At 42.0% G+C, this 13,138-nt stretch overlaps 1 long non-coding RNA gene across 1 annotated transcript; it reads left to right on the top strand.

Annotated features, from left to right (window-relative positions):
* The first annotated feature begins 599 nt into the window (after nucleotides 1-599).
* LOC119017255 lies at nucleotides 600-12,123 on the top strand. The gene is made up of 3 exons (XR_005074368.1): nucleotides 600-642; nucleotides 1,014-1,159; nucleotides 11,637-12,123. It is a non-coding gene; the product is annotated as an uncharacterized LOC119017255 (long non-coding RNA).
* The last annotated feature ends 1,015 nt before the right edge of the window (nucleotides 12,124-13,138 follow it).

The raw sequence follows: 13,138 nt of genomic DNA, 5'->3' as shown, positions 1-13,138 counted from the left end.
CATCGAGTTCAATCCATTCCCAAAACCAAAGGCTAATTTTGTAGGATCTACAGAGTGGATGAGGCTGTGTGTTAATGTTCCCCCTGACCATCAACTGCACATCAACACCATCACCAAAAGTTCAAAGGTAACATGTCAAGACAATGTCAAGCCACATTACACAGTTGCCTCAATCTTCACGTACACATCAGATTGCATATAGTTACATCTTAGGTTAGCCAACATCAGCATCACCTTGCTCTGCAGTACATGGGTGACCTTACTGATCCCAAGAAGGGGTACAGGTGACGTACCTGGCAGAACAAAAGGGATGTTCACTGATAAGCTTGTCCTCCTCTGCCTCAACCAAAATGACTGGGCCTCATTTTGTGTAATTCTGACTTGCTTGTCAAACACTGTGAATATATCCCTCCATCATGTACTGTGATACCTTGCCGTCAGCTTATTAAAGCCTGGAAACTAAACTGCAGCAGCCGACTAAACAGGACCAGCGTCACCATGTTGCTTGTCCGACCCATCAACAGCAGCTGAGGCAGTTGGTCAATTAACAATCATTCAGCAGCATATTAATACTACTGGTGACCATGGCAACAGTACCTGACCATAAGATGAGCAGTCACCATGTATGTTCAGCCTATCCTGGTAAGTGACCTTATGAAAATGAAACTCCAGGGAGGCATGTACCCATCACCTCATTATTTGCACATATACCTTAGTGCATGGTCATTTACTCCCTTAACAACGTGTCTAGCATTGGCAGTTTTACAATGATAGCTACATTAATGAGCCACATGTATTCAGGATGAATTCGTAGGCATTTGCATGATGCCATGTTTATGAAACACAGAGCACTTGAAGTTGAGTTTTGAAATGTTTGACACATTGTCTACTTACGTCTGTCTACACCACGCGAAAAACTGACATGTTGCTGACCGACTCACTCTCTCCTCCTGTCTTTCTCTTCCCCTCTCTCCAACTCTGCCGTGTCCCCGTGGGGCAAAACACACCAACAGTATGTCTCCAGGTTCCAATCTCCTGACCCTGCAGGCCAAAGATAGCAGCAAGGAGAGGCAGCGCGGGAGGAAGTGCTTTCTTTTATTCATACAGGCTCTGTGTCCAAATGGAGTCTTCTTCTAAAGGAGTTACATTAGGACAGCTGGTAAGGGAGGCTGCACACGCCACAGCCCAATGAATATGGTGCCACATTAACCTGGCACTGAGAGCCCGGGTGTGTGTCTGCATGACTGCTCCCTCCACCAGGCTGGGTGGAGATGGGGACATATTAGGCAAGCTTAGACAAATCTTTCAGACCCAGAGACACACTTTATGACATTACAGTGAGCGGTAAGATGGATAGGATCATTGTATGTGCTCAGCGGGGAATATAACACGAGCATTAAAGAGTTTGTAGCCATGTAGCTGGCAGCCCCTTAATGCCATTTACTCTCCCTGCTTTCTCTCGTGAGCCATATTCAGAGGATCAACAAAATTATCCTCCCATGCATGTGCCAGTATCAATAAGTCACACAGGTGTATGAATGCACGCATTAGTTCAGAGGCGAATGGCCCCATGTCTGCCGAGCCTGTCCAACTGAGTGGGAGGCTAATTTCCTGCCGAAATAGATGGGACAGTGTGGCTATCTTAATCTAAGCTCTTGGTGGAAGGGCTGTTTAGTGTGTGTGTGTGTGTGTGTGTGTGTGTGTGTGCATGCCTGCATAAGTGCATGCTTAAGTGTGCATGTGCTCGAGTACGTGTGTGTGTGTCCGCGAGTGTGTATCTTGATCTATTTAGTTTTTGTCCCATCTTAATCTTGGTGGAAGGCTGTTAATTAACCCTGCTGTCAAGCCGGCAGACGTCTAAACCAGCAGCCGTCACTTCTCCTGGGTCTTGTTACCGCGGTAATTAGCGGCGAATAAGAAATTACAAATGCCCCCACTCCCTCCCGTTAAGATTAGGACACCTTGCCGTTTCTCATTCTGATGCATGAGTGTACCGGGGACGTGAGTCTGTGTGTCTATGTGTGTGTGTGTGTGCGTATGTGTGTGTGTGCGGTGCGAAGTGGATGGTTGATGATATGCAGAGAAAGTCAGTCATCGTGCAGCACTGTGCTTCCATACAGCCACGAAATTCATATGATGATGTCTGAACTCTTCACAGTACATACTAACAATATGCAAATTCTGTAACTGAAAGGTCTTATTATACTTATCGCATAAAAATAAATATTAGGTGTGGAGTTGGTGTGCGGTTCATCACGTAATCAAAATGCGATTTGACGCAATATGGGGGCGAAAGATGCAGGAAACATTCCATATTGAAAATACTATCACAAATAATTCAGTTTGTATTACAAATATAATCGTGGCCAGGGTGCACGGATAAAAAACACAAGTTTACCTGCAGGTAGAAAAACCCTGCATCACACATTAGCCTACAAACAATTTGTCATTTTCCATGATGTTATTTCAAAGCAAGTGCATCTCATTCATCTAAAACTCACATTTGATGTGCTCATATTTCATCAGCACTTTCAAAGTTAGTTTGGGGAACTCATTTTAAAATGGCTGCCTGAATTTACCTCCTTTACCTCCTTTCTTCAACAAAAAAAAAACACGAGGTTGGTGATTTCACATATTGCCTAAATGTAAATCAACTGCCAGTTTTCTATGATTCAATTTATAATACCATTGTGGGAAGCGGGTGAGGGATCATGGTCGCTGCACTATATTGGGTTCTGATACATTGACATGAATGAAAAAGAGAGGGAGCATGCCAGACAAACCATGGGACAGAAAGGAGTACAGGTGGGTTTAAGGTAGGTAACTGAGCTCTCCTCCTTTTGAGCTCCTTTATGCCATCCTTTTAAAACAAAACAAATGAAACTATTTCGGAAAATGTGCCAGTGGTTTAGCCCCCCCTCCCTAAAAGCCCAGTCTTCTCTTATTGGTCAGCTCTCACAGGCTTGAGGAGGCACCACTCACAGGGTTTGCCAGTGGTTTTGCAACAACAGCGGTGCTAGGAGCGTGGCCAAGGGTGGTGACTGTATGGTCGTGACATCGTAATGTTACAGGTGTACCGACAGCCCGCTTAATGGTGCAATTTGAAATAATTTTAAATTGAGAGCATTCCAAAATGAATGTGATAGAATAGAATAGATATGTAGAATGAATAGAATGTGAAAAATAACAGTTTTGACAATATGTATTCTCTCCGAAGCTCCTGTGGTAGCGATGAAAACACCAATTATTGCCGGTGCTCTGAGCTCCCTGTTCAGACTGCTAGTTGCACATAGATTGTATTTATAAATGGAGAGTGGAAGTCATTCTTGTCATCGAAAATGACAAGTAAGGCCACATTCAGACCATTAGCCATAATTTTAGCCCCTCATTCATTTGAAGTGCACTAGACTCTGCTGACACACAGGGGATGCCGAGACAGGGGTGCTGACTAAAATGTTGCTGGAAAAAACTGCTATGCAATGTCAGCTGGCTACTTGCTGCAGTAACCAATCAAACATGGGCGAGCACACATTCCTGGTAGATGACTTTGTGTGACATTGTAGTTCTACTGCCACGTCGGAAGATATAAAGTTTATCATTGTGATAACTTTCCAGAGATATAAATCCTGTTTATTATAAACAGTGTTTTGGCATCCGATAATCCTTCAGATTCATAGATTTATTCCTGAAAATGGACATCCTGGATCATATTTCATCGTCTCTCATTTCTGAAGCTGAAACCCCACATCATTGCCTGCACATGCATTATCTTAATCCAGGGCTGCGCTCAGTCTAAATAAAAGTCTAATTAATGTCCCTGTGGCTGTCAGATGACAGACATGTTAGATTTCTCCAACTTTACATCAATAAACAGACTTGCGGAACAGCTGAAAATGAGAAGAAGAAAGCGGATGAAAGATTTATACATCACAGACGGGGCTGACATTTTTTGTTGACTGATTTCTGTTTTGACAGAAAGTTAATACACAATGTTTCCACGATTGATTAATCATAGTTATTTTTTTCAGCAAAAAATGCCAGAATTCACTGTTGTTGCCTATTTTGATGAGTTGTTTGGACAAAAACGAGCATTTTTCACTGTCTTCTGATATTTTATAGACTACACGATTGTTCGACAAATAAAAAAAACAAAGAAAATCAGTAGACAAACACTAATTTGGCTTCAGACTCAGCAGCAGATGTATGAGGAAGAGGTATGATATGTATGAGTATTATTATGGTTTGTTTGTTTGGTTGGTTTGTCAACTGGATCACATAGAAACTACTGGATGGATTTAAACTAAACTCTGGCGGACGGTGGGTCTCAGCCCAGAATAGATCCCATCAACTAAGGGACGGATCCAGAGTCTTTTCTCACTTTATTAGAGATAGGGTGTTTCTTGACATTTCCATCTCAGGGTATAATGCATGGATCTTAATGAAACAAATCAGGCCTATTTAGGTGACTGGCATCTATGAGTGAGTACGGGAAAGGGAACTGTCTGGCCTTGGTGGAGGTATGTGCTCTACTGAGTGCCACACTAGTTTATTCTGGGACAAAGGCCAATTTAAACTTCCACAAAACTGGCAGCTCCGTCAGTTGCACTCTTTTATTATATTCTGAGGAAGATTCTGCAGCAGATGCTACTATCAAGTAGGAACACACATATACTATTAATACGTAGAACATTCTCAAAAGTCATGGAGCTCTGACAAAGTTTAAGGATTACTGTTAGTAGGATCTGTCCTTGGTCCTGATTCTGATTTCGGACACAAGTTTACAGCACTGTTAACAAGTTGGCCTCAGACCTGCTGAAATATAAACCACGGAGTGATGCATTTCAAAGGCCATAAATAATTGACACGAAGAAAACACATCAATAAGTCAGCATTTCTAAAATCAGCTCAGGCTCTCAGACAGAAGTTTCTAGTTAGCTGAGAATATTCCCTGTGTTCCCGGAGTACGAGAGAACATTCCTAATCACAGACAATAAAATGAAAGGGGGAAGAAGAAAAGGACATTTCGCTTGCAAGTCACCATTTTAATTAATCTCTTCTCAGTCTTGGTGGAATTAAATATTTCATTACAAAAAAAAAAAAAAATGATGAAGAGACATTCTTTAATTCACTTCAAACGGAATAGGGCTGGGAAGTAAGCTCAGCTCCTAACTTGGCATCTGCCTTCATCCCCACTCCTTCCACACGAGGAGATAAAATAAACAAAAAATGCCAGAGGTTTTCATGTTGTAACATCTTGGGCCTCGTACGGTTTGATGGCTTAGCAAGAAAGAAACACACAACAAAAGCTGAAATACTTCGTGCCTTTCATGCAGTCCTCTCTGATTAAAAAGCCTTTATTGATAAGCGGGTCATGTGGAGAGGTGTTTGATGCTTCATCAAAACATCTCTTCCACGGAAGGACAAGTGACACATAGTTAACACACTTGAAAGCTCTCACGCACAAAGCACAACGAGCAAAGAGCATAACATCCTAGCTTGATGGTACAGTAATTATATTTCTTTCCCATTTTAAGAGTGTAATGAGTTTCATTTTCAGTAATACTTGTTAGAAATGTGTTGTTAGTATCAGAATGTGGCCTCTGTCTCCTGATATGTCTCCAGCATAATTAGTCTTACTCAGTGAAAGTATTCCAACTACTTTGATTATATCGAGGGACAGGATGACAAGAACGTTGGACATCAACGCTGTTTGGTTCCCTTGATCATTCGCAGGCAAGCAAACTAAATCATCCTTACTTTTGAAGGTGTGAGACGATGCAACTGGCAACTTTGCATAATGAAAAAAACATAAGTGTGTGGAAGAATTACTGATCAGAGGGAGTCTACGGATAAACAGTGAAGAAGAAGTGTTTACCTGCTGACTGTAGAACAAGACAGAGTCCACAGCCAGGCCAAGCTTTGAGCTTAATGCTGATATGAATGCACTGACAACGCTAACATGCAGATGTCTGGCCAGTGTATCAAGTGTAGTGTAGAGTGTGACACAATAAACTCAAAGTACAGCTGCGGCTGAGGGGACTGTTATTACTTTTACAGGTATTTGGTCATGAAGCAAAGGACTGGAAACATTTTATTGATGATGACAGTAGAAGCAAATTGAGATAATTGTGTTTTTTCACTTCAGGGACATACACATCTTTACAAAAAAATGTCATGGCAATATATTTAATACTTGTAAAGGCATTTCACCCAAACTCAGTTCTCAGATTACAAAATTGTATCAGACACGTGCATCCGGCCCACATCCCTCGTGGAATGAAGCCCAAAGCGGGCCATAACAAGGCCACATCAGCAGAGGGCAAACTGAATAAACAAGAACTTGCCCAAGTTTGGCCGAAATCCAGCCCACCGGAATAAAAAATGAACTGAGGCCCAGTGTTGGGACAGTTCTGGTTTATTCAGTTCGCTCTTGGCATACACAGTATGGCCTACATGTGCCTCAGATCTGCTACACAGGAGTGGACCGCCTAACTGCCATCATGGCTATGGGCCAGTTCTAAGACAAAACAATTTTGCTACCTGGGAAATTTCAACCTGATGGTGGCCATAGAGAAAAAAGTCAGGGGGTCAATAACATCATGGACTGATTAGGGTTACAATTTCCACACTTCAAGATTAATCAGACAACTGTTGTCTTGAATTGTTGGAAGGTGTTATCATTACATTTTTGTTCAACCAACACTTTAATTCCCAAGGAAAAGTTAGGAATCCTCAAATTTGAATTTATTTTCTGTTGTTTCTTGAAAAATGACTTAAATGATTCTTTGATTATCTAAATAACCGCTGATTACCTTTCTGTTGATGGACATTAATCGATCAATGAACAAGCTTTTGCAGTTTCACTTAGAACTCATTGTCTGGCAACCTAATCTTTTGGGGTAGTTGGATTTGGGAGATCTTACATGATCATATGAACTTGCAAATCCATCTTGCCATTTTTTCACGATATTTACTTTACTAAAACCATCACACCCCGATAAGAAACAGGTGTGTTTTAGATGCTATGACCAGCAAAACCACTCTGATACAGCAGTGGCAGCAACTCAAGAGGGTAGTGTAGCATCTATAGCATCAGTGAAATCAGAACTGGAGGGTATTTTTAACTGAAAGAAGAGCAAAGACACTGGAGGCTTTCAGGATGGAGAAGATTGTTTCGCTCTTCTCTTCGACTGGTCTCAGAGAGTTTGTTTTACTAAGTGGATCTCCTGGCGGTAGCACTCTCCTAATGCTGATCTGATTGGCTGAAGTTAGCCTGTGATAGACGGTGATAGACAGATGGTTCCTCCGATCACCTGCCAAGTATTTTTTGAAAGTGCCTGCCCTTTTCCAAACAGTTCCCTGTGGCGCCTCTCCAGATGGTTTTGTGGAACAACAATTTTGTGAAACAAACCATCTGGTGCATCAGGTTACTGGCAAACATAAACATCTACAATTTTGAGCCAATCCATCATGCAGATGTTGAGATGTTTCATGGAGTAAGTGAAAACTTTGAGAGGATGGGGTCAGGATTCATCCACTTTGCATCATGGAAGTCTGAGCTTAAATCCCCAACAATCCATTGAATAATTTCTGAGATGGAACTACCAAAACAAAAAGATCAACTTCATGGTGGCACTAAAGAATAATTGTGGACAACCAAATGTGTAATGACTCATCCTTTGGGAACGTTGAACATCTGTACCAAGTTTTGCTGCAATTCAATATAATTCAGGAAATGTCCTTAAATGTAAAATAGTAAACCTCAAGGTGATAAAAGGCAGAGAAGTCAGGTGATAAACCTAGTCCTAAAACATTAGGATTCATCCTCTGGGACCACTGATCTTTGTCCCAAATCTCATGACAATCCATTCAACAGTTGTTAAGATATTTCACTCACGAGCAAACCTGTGAACCCAGTGCTGGTGTAAAGGAAAAAGTGAGGGCATCACTGATATTATGACTGATTATGACCTTTGGGAACGCTGAACATCTGTACCAAATTTTGTAGCAATTAATCTAATAGTTGTCAAGTCCTGTCCCTAAAAAGCAAAAATATCAACCTTATGGTAATGAAAGGTGGAAAACTCATCAAAGTCATTTGGATTCATCCCATGGAGACGATTTTTGTCCCCAAATGACAATCCATTCGCTATCTGTCGAGTTATCTAAGCAAGTCACAAAACGGTGGACAGACCAAAATACTGACACTGCCTGTCCATAGAGCCAGGCTAAAAAGTGATATTGTAATCCTTGTGACAATATAGCTGCTTTGTTAGGGAGAAACCTGACATATTTTGCAGGAGGAAAACTCCTGAAGACCGGTTCTGGTGATGTGAGTTTTAGCTGGCAGATAAAAGGCACTGTGGGTGCTGGAAAGGGCTGGTGTACTGGTGTCAGCGGTGATGACGCTGGGGAGATAAAGGTTGGGGGTGGCACATTGATTTCTACTCCGATGTACGAACAGTTAGCCACGGCAAATTAATGTGATGCTGCGCAATCTGCCCGCCTGTCTCCCATTACACAGGACTGGAGCCCTGACAAGCCACAGCTAATAGATAATGCATGTGAGGGAGTGAGATTGAGGGAAGGTGAAAAAAGAGGAAAAAAAAAAAAAAAAGGTTCCAGAGGGGAGCAGAATGAATTGTACAAGCAAAACTGGGAGGACAAAGGCGCACAAAGTGTCACACAAATGAGAGGGAAGTAAAGAGAGGGAGGAGAGAAAAAAGCAATAAAGCTGTGGTGGAGAGATACAGGCTCGCTGTAAAGGGGGATGGAGAAAGAGGCCTGAGGGCAGGCAGACAGGTCGATCGACATTTACCTCAGACACACAATAAAACACACGCACACACACACACACACACACACACACACACACACACACACACACACACACACACACACACACACACAGATGTCTTAGTTTGAACAGAAGTAGTGTCACCCATGCATACACATACATATACAAACAAAGAGTACATGAACATATATAGAGGGGTAGGGCTATACATTTAGAAAATAAACTTAGAGACATATTGTACAAACACCCCCCCCACACACACACTCACACACACACACACACCCACACACACACACACACACACACACACACACAAGATGTGCAGCCAGTGTTTGCTTACACGCACTCGTGCAGAATGATTAATGTCTCTTTGCTCCACAAACTGACCCACGGGGCACAGCAGGCCAGTAGCTGAACACAATTTATTAAGTAGCACAAGTGTGTGTGTGTGTGTGTGTGTGTGTGTGTGTGTGTGTGTGTGTGTGTGTGTGTGGGTGTTGTCGTGGGTCGGAGAGGGAACGTTTTTTTATGCAGATCGAGGGCTCCCTGCAGGGGTCCGGACATTCAAGGGTTTTCAATCTTCTGTGGAAGGTGGCACACCATGAGAGAGAGAGAGAGAGAGAGAGAGAGAGAGAGAGAGAGAGAGAGAGAGAGAGATGATACAGAATTTGGTTAGGGGATGGATAAAGCAGCGTTTCCATGGAGATATGTGTCATCATTCTGTCTGGATATACCATCCCATATGGGTGGATGTAGTAAAAAGAAAGGAACAGCAGTCACCTGTCTCACCTGGAGCTGACAGCCAGAGGGAGACAGACACATCACGATGACAGAGAGACATAGAGAACAGACAGAGAGAGAGAGAGAGAGAGAGAGAGAGAGAGAGAGAGAGAGAGAGAGAGAGAGAGACAGAGAAACCCCATCCCATTCATTGTGTCTCGCTCCAGGTACTGAACCCCTATAACTGCTCCACTGCTCATCTGCAACATGGCTGACCCTCTGCTCCAGGAAATACATTTATGACTAGAAAGTATGTGTTTGTGTTCCCCGGGATATGCAGACAGACTCATTTCAATTGCCTGTGCACATGGCAACGGACTCTCTTGCTGCTCTTCACTCTGCAGGCTGTATCTGAATCACAACTTTTGGTTGCACATGGTTGTGTCCAAACTCTCAGTGACTCAAACCTCAGAGTCAGAGTTGATCATACAGGGGTAAATTACAAACACCACAGGCACCATCAAGAAATATTCTGAAAGAAATGCATTTAAGATCCACACATCTTAGGATCCATATGTGAAAATACAACAAGGCTTAATTCAAATAAACCACTTAGCGCTAGCCTTCCAATTTGCTTGGTTCTTGCTTTGTTCTCCTCACAACTGAGGGTTATCAGAATGTTCGGTTGTTTCAATGAATTATGGTTCTTTTGTTGATAAGAAGCATAAAACAGTCACTGCGAGTTTGCTGATGTCTTGCAATTATCGTTATTGCTGTTCTCACCATGATTCAATGTTGTATTCCTCCCCATGATGGCATGTGATCCTCGAAATTTAACCAAAGCCCAGCAGTGAAGTTGCTGCACTCGGTACCGCTCCTCTAATATCATTACCGTCCGGAACGGCAGCTGCATGAGTTGTGTGGCCAGTTAATGAAGCAGTCTGCTGTTTCATTTTTGTATTTGGTGACTTGATTGATAGCGTGAATGAATTGCGAGCATCCAGGCTTTCCTATCTCCATCAGATAAATGGAAAATGCCATTGTGATAATAGCAGGATTGCCACAGTACATGAGAGGAATCACTGCAGCATGTTGGAAAAGTCCAATAGCGTCTGTTTACATAAATGCCATCAAACGCGGCGGATGAAGCATGAAGGTCTTGAGGGGTTGATCTATTTCATAGGGGGAGATTTCAACCACTAGGGGTAGGGGTCAAAATTGGACATGAGACTGAGCCCAAGACAAAGCTACTAAAGCTATTCTAGCGTTTCTGGGAGCTTAATGTAGCCAACATGCTCAAATTACAATACTAATATGCTGATGTTCAGCATGGACCGTGCAATGTTTATCACAGCCAATGTCTGAAATAGACATCAGCATGCTAACATTCTGGAGTCAGAAATTGTTGGAAATATAAAATACTGGACAGACAATACGAAATATTTGTGTCTTATCAACAAAAGAAGTTCACACATTGCAGTGGTAGTTGAAAATGACCATTGATACCTTAACAATTCTTTTCCAAGAGTGTGCATCTATTACTGTTTGATACAAAATCACATAATGCTGAGCTCTGAGAGATGTGAAAATTGCAAGACAACATCTTTGAGTGATGATGCAAAACAATGACAATGAGTACATATCTGAATGTACTGTATTAATGTCTTTGATATTGTGCAAGCGAGAGTGACACAAGTGGTGTCCGGAGCAATGTCCTCTCCTCCGATGCAATTTGTGTTGCATCTCCGCTTTATTTAATGTGCAGAGAGAAATTCCACAAGATGATGACGCAACTGGCGAAAATTTTGTGCAGTCGAACACGATCTCCAGCTTGCATAAATACAGCTTGATGTTGAGCACACTTCTGAAAACTTCAGCAGGAATTTAATGGTAGTCTTATCTTCTTTGCCAGTTCATGTACCTGTCACGCAGCTAGCCTTGGCTGGATGGTGTTTTAAGCCATCCAAACAGACATGATTTGACAAGCTTGACTGCTTTTATCTCTGTTGTTGATTTAGCTAACGCTTTCATCAAGTAAGGATTACATAAAGGGATTTCAGTAATGAGGCAGAAGCCCGGTAATGGGCACTGAAGCCATGTCATTTGATTGTCTTTGCAGCCCGCTGTCTGATACACCAACCAGATATTGAACCCGAAAGAGGTGCAGAGAAAAAAAAGGAGATGAGCAAGGTAGAGGCCAGTTGATATTCTGAAAGGACTGAAGGCACGGTCAAATCATTTCATCACCCCTGGAAAAAAAAGAAAAGTGTCATACCTGGTCTGCTGGCAGCAGGAGATAAGTGACAATACAGAGCCGGAGATGGAATCGGCGTCACTGGTCTGCCACAGGCCCACACTGGAGATGTAAGAAGTGACGCTTTCAAGCCTTTGGCGAGGATTGCCACAAAAGACAAATAAAAAATATTGCCAGGTCATACGACAAGTCCTCCTGTCATCATGTACTTGTTTGATCCTAAAATATCCAGAGGGACAGCAGAGAGGTAAGCTTCAGCTCAAGTGGTGAAATCAGCAAGAAAACATGGCAAAAACGACAAAAGTAGTTTCTTCTGGGAACTTTCCAGTTTCCAAAGGATCACGGATCAAAGTTTTTCACTGAAGCGATATTGGCAGGTCACCACTTCAGGGTCCTGTTTTGTGCATACCGGCTCCCTGTCACACTGTCATGACTTACTGGGATCCTCGAATCGAATGGAGCCATCGTGATATTTCTCTGAAGACTCTGCTTTTCCTACTATGATGTCTGATTGTAACCTCAGCTGCGCTTGCCTATGTTTGAGAAAATGAGAGGATTGTAAATATGTGATGAAGTCTTGCTAGAGATGCTCCTGTTGGGGGTATTTTTTATCATGATGAAAACTCAGTTACAGAGAGAGCTACCAATTTAAATTGAGTTCTTTAATGAGATTTTCAAGGAATGGAAGGTCATCAGTAAGTCACTGCCTAAATCCCTGGACTCCCCAGTGAGCCACTACATCACAGTAAGGTCAGCCAAGCTGTGCAGCAACATCACCATTTGTAATCTGATGTTGTTACCTAAAGCTTGTGTAGAAGCTTTGGCTTTGCTTGAATATTAAACAGTCAATAGAATTTGATGGCATGACTATTATTTTATTGCCTCATCCCATTTTTACTCACAATTACTCACTTTTTCTACACCTGTTAGTGAATGGGAAGGGTGTGCCTGATGTGTGTTCTTGTTAGCTCACATTGGATGAAGAGGTTTTTTTTTAATATTTTGTTTAACATTGCTGTTTGTGTAGATGTAAAATCAAAGGTGAGGGAGTGATTTATGTATTTATTTATTTTATTTTAATCCAAACCTTGATCTTTTGCAAAAACCTAACAAGTAACTTTGCTGCCTAAACTTAACAAAGTGGCTTTGTTACCTAAACCTAACCATGTAGTTTTGTTGCCTAAACCTAACAAAGCGGGTTTGTTGGTTAAAGCTAAACTAGTAGTTATATTACCAAAACTCATCCAAACAGTATTGCAACATAAACCTATCCATGTAGCTGTGCTGCCTAAACCTAACTGTGACACAAAACTGACGATATTCTTATAAATATCCCAAAGAACATAAAATCACCAAATTCAAAAATA

Source organism: Acanthopagrus latus, chromosome 3, assembly GCF_904848185.1.
Source record: "Acanthopagrus latus isolate v.2019 chromosome 3, fAcaLat1.1, whole genome shotgun sequence".
In the NCBI taxonomy this organism is placed as follows: Eukaryota; Metazoa; Chordata; class Actinopteri; order Spariformes; family Sparidae; genus Acanthopagrus; species Acanthopagrus latus.
The sequence above is the reverse complement of the archived record's forward strand: the minus strand, read 5'-3'. Positions and strand labels throughout refer to the sequence as shown.